Below are 10,198 nucleotides of genomic sequence, written 5' to 3'. Positions count from 1 at the left end.
TTATGCTAAGCAAAATAAGTCAGAGAAAGACAAATACCATATGACTTCTCTCATATGTGAAATTTAAGAAACAAATCAGATGAATATAGGGGAAGGGGAAAAAAGAGAAGGAGACAAATCATAAGAGACTTAACTATAGAGAACGAACTGAGGGTTGCTGGAGGGGAGGCAGGGGTGATGGGGTAAGGGGGTGATAGGTATTAAGGAGGGCACTTGTGATGGGCACTGGGTGTTATATGTAAGTGATGAATCACTGAATTCTACTCCTGAAACCTATATTACTCTATACATTAACTAAATAGAATTTAAATAAAAACTCTAAAGAATTATTTTCAAAAAAGTAAAATAAAATAAAACAAAACAGCCTTAAAGTCTAAACATGTCATAGTTCACCAAAGCATCCTCCTCAGCTGTCTGGATGGTTCCTATTGCACAGCTGACTCATTTGAGCTACCTTCTTATCGTGAAGGGACCAATCAGTAGCTATATTTGGACAGAGTAAAAGGGAAGGCTGCACAGTAACAGACTCTCATACTTACACATAGGGACACTGGGGAAAATTTGTTTTAGTTTTCATACTAATAGCCTTCAGAGATATGGAAGATTAATAGTAGTGGTGCTTTAATTTGCCCATCATATCAATCATAAAGAATGTTAACTAGCCTTTTCAGTTTTGAGACACTTTATAGTTTTGATAGGAAAAAATGTTAAAAGACGCTCAGCAAGATAATGACACCTCTCTTAACCTCTTTTAAATTGTAGATTTCCCTAACCCTATAATTGGTGGGAAATTTACTGACCACATAATAGAATTAGAAAAGAAAAAAAAATGGTCAACAAAATAAAACAGAATTCCTCAGAAATATTTAAGACTGCATATTGTAAGTTATTAAGGTGACTTCTTATAGAATGTTTGGCTTTACAACATTTGAAAATTTATTTTAGACAGTAATTATGGTTAAAATACTATGAACTATAGATTTAATAGAGAATAGCCTTGTAATTGGAATATTGTCATGTGTTTCTTACTACATAATTAAATGGACAACAGCATTCAGTAAAGATTTGAATTTTACAATAAAACTTTCTAAAATGCACCTAGGCATTATCAAAGCATTATGTTTTTATTTTATTTTAAAGTTTTAACTGGATGATGCACTAGATTGAATGCTTTTTATGATTTTTAAAATGGTTTTTTGCAACATTAACTTTTATAATGGGAAACATAATTAGGACAGTGAACATAGGAAGTGTTATCTATCCCACCAAATTATAGCACTCACTGTTGCTTTTCCCCTACCATTTTTTTTGTCTTGCTTTTCATTGGCCATATACTAATTTTTGGAGGATCTTTCTAAGTAGATTATTTTGTCTTTTATTTTTAAAAATTTTTTAATAACACATTGTTTTTAATTTTTATTTATTTATGATAGAGAGAGAGAGAGAGAGAGAGAGGCAGAGATACAGGCAGAGGGAGAAGCAGGCTCATGCACCAGGAGCCCGACATGGGATTCGATCCCGGGTCTCCAGGATTGTGCCCTGGGCCAAAGGCAGGCGCCTAACCGCTGCGCCACCCAGGGATCCCTATTTTGTCTTTTAGAGTTAACATTCCAAAAGATATCCCCACCTCTTCCCAGTACCCCTTAGTTGCATTGTTTCCAAAGATTATAACTTATTTGGACTCAAGGTAGGATAATTATTTCTTCTAGAAGAATGTCCATACTTAAGGATTTTGACCAGATCTTGGAAAGCCTACTGTACTGAGGTAGGATGCTGCATTTGGAGACAAAAAACTCCACTGTGTTTTAGCCTCACCTCTGCCACTTGAAAGATTTACAGAATGGACAAATTACTTACTTGCTTTGACACTCAGTCTGTTTCTCTGTAAAATGAGCATGATACCACTTACCATGATTGCTCTGAGGGTTAAATGGGATAATGGAGGCAAAAATGATTTTAAAATTGAAACACTGTGCAAAAAAATAGCGTAATTCTTTCAGCTTCAGAGTTAATCTTGGAAGAATTGATGTCTATTCACTTATGTGACATGTTCAAAATATGCATTTAAAATACATATAATTTGTATTTTTCACAAAGGCACATTATTTTTTAAAAAATCACTACTGCAGTTGGTGAAAAAAGTTACAATCAATTCTTCATTGTTTTAAATGAAATCATGACAAGTATTTTAAACATATAAAACATACTACATGTTATAAAATATGAAATACTGGGCTATGTAGGCCTGATATAGGATAACATTTCTTGTGCATTTATCCTATGAAAAATATTTTATATTCATTTTTCCCAAATAATTCAATATTTCATAACTATAGTGCGTATTGTTGTATTTTTTTTTAATTTTTAGATGACTAACATTGCCTAGCTAAATGCCATTCAGAGTAAGGAAAACAGAAATATGTCAGATATTTCAGGAATGAACAAATATTATATCCAATTTAATTAGGATTGGATACACAAAGATAGGTGAAACAAGAATCAGCACATCTAAAAATGAGGACATTGGGGATATAAGGACTTTGGTGGACATTAGTAAGAGTTAAAGATATAGATTGCCTAAATAATTTTTTCAATTTGGAAACAACATCAAATTTATGGTAAAATGATATTTGAAGTAGAAATTATATGTTAAAAATCAGTAACAATAATAACCATGATCTATAGCCTCTGATCGTATTCATAAAGATTTGCTTAGCTGTGGGTAGAAGAAGTAAAAGCTTATTAAATTTCGATCTTACTCAAGGAGAAGTCCAAAATTATTTTCATCAAAAGCAGGATATTTAGTTGCCAAATTAGAGTAAAAACCAAAAGCAAAGAAAACACTTTTTGAGGCAAAAGAAAATAGAATTGCACTCAACCATATTCAATTTATGCTCTGAAAGTATTAAATATTCTGAGTTAATATGAAAATCCTAATGAATTTTATTTTTGAAGATATTTTAAAATACAAATTAAAAAATAAGAGTAACTGAAAGAATGGTTAAAATAGATCAGATTCAGAGATACAAAATAAAGGGAAATACACAATACAAATGTCAGACACAATAGCATTCCAAGGTGAAACCCATGAAAAGAAACAAAATGGTTGTTTTATATTTGATAAAAGATGCCATTCACTTTTAGGCAGCCCTTACAATAGTTAAGAATGTTTATGTAACAAAAAGAAGGCTAACTAATTATATAAATTAAAAGCAATTAGAAGTGGAAGAAGAAATAGAACATAAACAGTACTAGCTGTTATTTATCACTATCATTCTAGGATAAAACAAATAACAAAAAGCAAATGAGTGTGTCAAAGATATCAAGTTAATTACCAGCATGCTGTTTACTCTTATGCAAGGCAGATGAATCCATAGATTGATTTTATCCAACAAAAGGGAAAACAAACTTGATGTAAGAGGAAGAGAAGAGGAAAAACAAAATATAGCCAATATGAGAAGAGTTTTCTGTTTCTTCATATTTGGAGTAAGTGATTAGTGAACAGTTAAAAAGAGGTGAGTCTAGCCCATCTGTCCATCCCCAACCCAGCTAAGCAGGATCAAGGCAGATAGCTTCAGTTGTTTATGGATTCCCTAGACGACCTTACAAGTTCCTTATAGTATCTTTGTGACACACTGCCTCTATGAAGTGTCAGCCAGGATCCTTCTTAAAATATCTTTTTATTTATTTTATTTTTTTTTAAATTTTATTTTATTTATTTATGATAGGCACACAGTGAGAGAGAGAGAGAGAGAGGCAGAGACATAGGCAGAGGGAGAAGCAGGCTCCATGCACTGGGAGCCCGACATGGGATTCGATCCCGAGTCTCCAGGATCGCGCCCTGGGCCAAAGGCAGGCGCCAAACCGCTGCGCCACCCAGGGATTCCCTTTTTATTTTTTTTAAATCAGATTTGCACCATTTCTGTCTTCAGAACTTCTCAGATATAATCATGATTTGTAAATATGCGTGTGTACATAAAATGCATACAAAGTCTATGAAAGAAAATACTTCAAATTGTTAAAATGGTTGTGGTGGCATTACTAATAATGATTTTTATTCTTTTTGTAAACTTTCCTCTATCTATCCTAGTTGAAAGCAGTTATACATTATTTTTATAATCAAAACTATGAATTTTATTTTTAAAAATATTAATTGATCCCAGTTATTGAGCACTCAAGTACATTATATATGTTTCTTCATTCAGTCCTTCAGCAAAAGCCAATATAGTTTATATTATCACCTCATGTAGAGACAAAATTGATCCTGAGAGAGGACATTTGATTTGCCCAAGGATACCATAATTCAGTTATTTTTGACTCACCAAAAAGTAATGGCATAGCCCCTGTGACCATTTTTTAAAACATAATCCTGGAAGTTCTAGCTAATGCAATAAGACATGAAAAGAATATAAAGGTATACAGATTAATACCTTCCATGCTCATGGTAAGAAGATTCAATATTGTTAAGATGTCAGTTCTTCCTAACTTGATCTCTAGAATCAATCCTAATCAAAATTCCACAAGTTAAAAAAAAAAAAATTCCACAAGTTATTTTGTGGATATTGACAAACTGATTCTAAAGTTTATATGAATAAGCAAAAAAACCAAGACTAGCCAACACAATATTGATGGGGCAAAGTTGGATCACGGACACTATGTGACTTCAAGACTTAATATAAAGCTACAGGAATCAAAAGAGTGTGCTGTTGGTTCAAGAAGAAAGAAAAAGAGATAAATGGAAGAAACTAGAGAGCCTAAATACAGACCTCATAAAAATGGCCAAGTGATCTTTGACCAAGAAGCAAAGGCAATATAAAGAAACAAAGAAAAAAAAATAAAAAAAATAAAAAAAAAAAGAAACAAAGATAGTTTTTTCAACAAATGGTGCTGGAACATCTGAACATCCACATGTAGAAAAGTGAATCTAGACATAGACCTCACACCCTTCATAAAAATTACTCAAAATGGATCACAGAACTAACTTTAAAATGCAAAACTATAAAACTCCTGGAAGATAACATAGGAGAAAACCAGGATGACCTTGGATATGATGATGCCTTTTTAGATATACTACTAAAGATACAATTCATGAAATAAAAATATAATAAGCTAGACTTTGTTAAAATTAAATACTATATAAAAGACAATGTGAAGAGAATGAGAAGACAAACCACAGAGTAGAAGAAAATACTTGCAAAGAGCACATCTGATAAAAGATTGTTTTACAAGATATACAAAGACTCTTAAAACTCAACAGTAAGAAACAAAACAATTTAAAAAATGGACCAAAGGCTTTAATAGACACCTCAGCAAAGAACAAGTTAAGGGTCTGAAAAGATGCTTTACATCATATGTCACTAGGAAAATGCAAATTAAAACAACAATGGTTACACCTATCTGAATGGCCAATATTTAGAACACTGGTGATACCGAATGCCAGCCTTTGCTGGAGCAGTAGGAACTCACGTCCATTGCTGGTAGACGTACAAAATGGTACACCCACTTTGGGAGGCAGATTGACAAGTTTCTTATGAAACAAAACATATGCTTACTATATGGTCCAGCCATTGCACCTCTTTGTATTTACCCAAAGGAGTTGAAAACTTATGATATACAACACCCTGCCCACAGATGTTTATAGCAGCTTCATTTGTATTGCCAAAACATGGAAGTAACCAAGATGTCTTTCAGGAGGCGAATAGATAAATAAACTGTGGTACATCCAGACATGGAATACTATTCATCACTAAGAAGAAATGAGCTATCAAGTCATGGATAGACATGAATGAAGCTTAAATGCCTATTACTAAGTGCAAGAAGCCAACATGAGAAGGCTGCACACTGTATGATTTCAATTATATGATATTCTAGAAAAGACACAACTATAAAGAGAGTAAAAAAATATTAGTGGTTGCCAGAAGTTAGAGTAGGGAGGATGCATCAGTACAATGCAGAGGATTTTTAAGGCAATGAAAACACTCTGCATGTTACCGTAACATGGATTCAATTATTTGTCCAAACTCATAGAATGCACAACACCAAAAGTGAACCCAAATGTAAACTATGGACTTCAGGTATTATGATGTGTCAATATTGGTTTTATCAGTTGTCACAATCTCCCATGGGGGATATTCATAGTTGGGGACACTATGCATTCGTGGGGATAGGTGTTATATGTGAAATGCACGTACCTTCCCCTCAATTTGCTGTGAACTTTAAACTGTTTTATAACATAATGCTTAATAAATTAAAAAAAAAACATACCAGTGGAGGAGAAAATATAAGCAAGGAACTAGCAACCAAGATTTGAAGCTCAGGAGAGAAAATCATAGATTTTTTTTTTCTAAGCATTTATTTCTTCAAGGGCCTTGCTCTGATGAATGAAACAGAATCCCTATCTCCTCAGGGCTCATAGCCCATCAGTGGCACAGATGCTTAAAGACACACTTTCAATAATGTGTAATGATGAGGGCAAAATGTAATACAGGGCTGGGAGTGATTAACTCTGCAAGATAGAGGTGGAGGGATAAAAGGGTGGAGCTGGAGCTAGAAACTCCGATTTGGAAGACAGCCTTGTAATGATGAAGGATAAAACTGTATATGAGATCATCCTTGGAGTCTGAAGGTTAACAAATAAAAAGAAGTTATTTAATGCCTTCCCCCAAAGTAATGGAGTTGCCAGGAAATATAGACGTCTGTGAATGAATGCTCACATATTGAAGTAATGAATTGAGAAAATAAACCAAAGGTGACAATTTTTTTATGATAGTGAAAAATTTTTAAGAATATTTGAATCTGGAGTAAATTCCTTAGGCTCACTCCACTATGTGATAACTGAGTTTTGGGGCAAATAGCTATCTTTTTCAAAGCTCGATTTCTTTCATTAAAAGGCAGCTATGCTAACACCTACCTCATAAGGGTGGAAGAATTCATGTACGTATATATCTTAATACTGTGCCTGGTCTGTTTGAGGGAAAGAAGGGGCCGCTTAGCTGGAGCAGTATCAGCAGGAGGGAGTGTGGGAGAGAGATGAAGGAGAGAGGTGACAGATGATTGGGGCTGTTACTTTGAGTGAGGTGAGAAGCCATTGGAGTGTTTTCGGCAACATAGTGACAAAATCTGATCTGTTTTAAATGGGTCACACTGCAGGTGTTTTGTGAATAAAGAGTGGGGTGCAGGGTAGAAGCAGGGAGACCTGCTAAGAGGTGAAACGAGGGTAGCTTAGACCAGAGCTGAGAGAACCGAGGTGAACGTTTGTGCACAGATTATTGATGCCCAAAGGTTACTTGTCATCATGGTAAGTCTAGGAAATTCCAGTATGCAACTAGAGTTGCTTTATACAGCCTCCCTACCCGAGGATTATGAAACACTGGCAAGTGGCCGCTTAGTGTACACCTTGCTCACTTCTTCAGCATCAAACATATTTGTTTCGGGGATCAAATAGGAGACAACCGGTTGGTTATTACCAAATGAGAAAGCTACAAGTTACTGAGGCTAGGCCCCCATGGTTGTTAATTGGCAAAATCTGACATGAACAAATTAAATTTTTTTTCCAAATTTTACTACTATTTACTTGAAAAAAATCATGCGATTCAACAACATCAAAAACTGTCTTAAAACATAACTAATGATATATTAATGGGCTTTTTTTTAAGTTTTTATTTATTCCAAAGTTGAATGCAACTGTTTGTTTCTCCTGACAGGGTGGGAGTGAAGAGTTCACGTGCAAAATCTGAAATTTGGGCAAAATATTTCTCTGTACTGTTCTCTTCCTGTCGACAGACAGGAGGGGGAGAAATGGTTGAAAGTCTTAAAAGAGAGCCAACTGTTGGGAAAAGTTCATTAAATCTAGTTTGAATATTTGAAGACAGAGATGGAGCTACATGTATCGACCATGACTAAGTTACTCTGCCTACAAAAACATGAAGAACATGTTCTGAAATTATCAGAAGGCAAAGAAATAGACGAGGAGGGAGAGGCTGGGAAGGTTCAATAAAGTCAATTGGAGAAATATGATTTAAAGAAATCTTAATTAGTGGTGTGACTAATTTTTCAATACCAAATTATTTTCCTTGTCATGATGTGACCCTCTCTCCACCTACCTTAATTTCCTGCAGAGTCCACATCGCATTTTCAGTACCTACTGTGGTAATGGTTCTGATATGTGCAAATCAAACAAAAATGGGTGGGATCCTTAGATGAGATGATTAGTGAAGATATCAAAAAGTGGAAAGATGACGACAGAAGTAGAAACTTAGAGCCAGTGGTAACTAGGAAAACGTTAGCCATCTGGGCCCTGAGATCTCCAGAGATTTGAGGACGTGTAGATCTCACAGTCCGTGTACTAGATTTTGAGCCAGTCTGATTTGGATCTCAAGAAACAGGGTACTCTGCTATCATTTGAGTTACTGCTCCGGCTGGGCATTGGTGATCGGAAATGATTGTATGTTGAGGACGGGACAGTCAAGGGAGAGGCGAATCCCACGTGCAGTATTTGGACAGGTCAGCTGTCAACCTTAGGGGCTTTGATCCTCTGACTCTGGTTCTCCAACTTGACTGAACATTAAAAATCACCTTGGAAGCATTGAAGAAATTAATGCCTATGTTACAACTCCATCCAGGAGCAATCGAATAAGAATTACGTGCAGTCAAGTTTGAGAACCATAGTGAGTATCATCAAATAACTCTAGAACAATTCAGCCTGAACATCCTGGCCTGTGAGCCCTGTTTTTCACCCAACAGTCACTCAAAAATCAGTGAGAAAGAATAGATCCTCAACTCCATAGAACTTAATTTATTAAAAAAAATAGTAGAGGAGAAATACTGATGGATGGATGAGGCATGGCTCGGTCTCGCAAAGTTTTTATACTGAAATTAAAGGAACTAAGTTTATACATGGTAAATAACTATCAAAATTGCTCTATGGTTTCAATAATAGGATGGCGGTATGGAGCAGAGCAATGAGGAATTACCTTAAGGAGGAAAGTGTCCCTGGCTTACTCAGTAAGTACTGTTCCCTGCTTTAGGAGGACTCCAGCAGACAGCTCGCGTAGATGCATAGGAGCCATCCAAGCTCCTTTTCAAATACCTGGAAATACTGCTATTATGGAAGCAATTGCCCCAGATTCAAAAAATTGTGTTGTAAACAGGTGGACATGGTGAAAGAGTTGCAAACCATAAAGACTGGGTTTTCCTGAATAGTTTTATGTTGTTCATCAAAGAAATCTTATGGCAAAATTAATCAACTAATAGACATGCTTTTTATTATTCTTTATAGTCCTTGAGGAGAAATAATTGATGATAATTACTACTGTTTCATGCAATTAAAAACATTTGGCTTTTCCCTCCTTGCTTGATTGGAAGTATGGATAATCCAGGGCATAGTGGTTCAGGGCCACAGCTTGGGAGCTGAACCTCCTGGGTTTGGATCCTCTGTTTTCTGCATGACCTTGAACAAGGTAATTAATCTCCATCTTCTGTTTCCCCATGTATAAAAATGGGATAATAGTACTATTTTTCTTTAAAAATTGTCATGGGGATTGAACTAGATAATACACGAAAAGCAGTTAAAACAGCATCTGCCATATAATCTGCCCTCACTCAGTATCAGCTGTTATTATTACCTCTAGTTTTCTTTGAAATCATGTGTTAATTAGTAATCCTCATTATCACCCAGACAGAGGAACTGGAAAATAGAGGGTTGCTTTATTTAAATTTTATTTCTAATAAGTGGAGTCTTCAGTCTCCAAAGGCCTCCACGGGAGGAGTCATACACGCTGCAGCCTTTGGCAAGTTAATCATCCCTTCTGGGCCTCAGTTTCTCACCTGTATATTGGGGGTAATCGTACAGCAGACCTTAAAGGAAGGTCGTGAAGATTAAATAACTTACACAAAACACAGCAATACCTGGCACAAATTAAGCACTATGTGTTAGCCTTTATTTTTATGATTGTGATCATGATCTTCCATTCATGATCTTCCACTTTGCTATTCCCATGGTTCTCCGGGCCCCTGAGGGGTCCTTTGGTGGATCCCCTCTACCCACATTAATTTCCCCGGTTGCTTGTGAGCTTAAGGCAGTAGAAAATGACTACCAGCTTGTTAATAGCATTTTGACTGAAACTCATTTTTATAGAATGTCCTGGGAATTTACATTTTAAGACTCTGATCACTAATATTCTCCTGTCGAAGGATATTC

This window comes from Vulpes vulpes, chromosome 7 (assembly GCF_048418805.1).
Source record: "Vulpes vulpes isolate BD-2025 chromosome 7, VulVul3, whole genome shotgun sequence".
NCBI lineage: Eukaryota > Metazoa > Chordata > Mammalia > Carnivora > Canidae > Vulpes > Vulpes vulpes.
Note: the sequence above shows the minus strand (reverse complement) of the source record.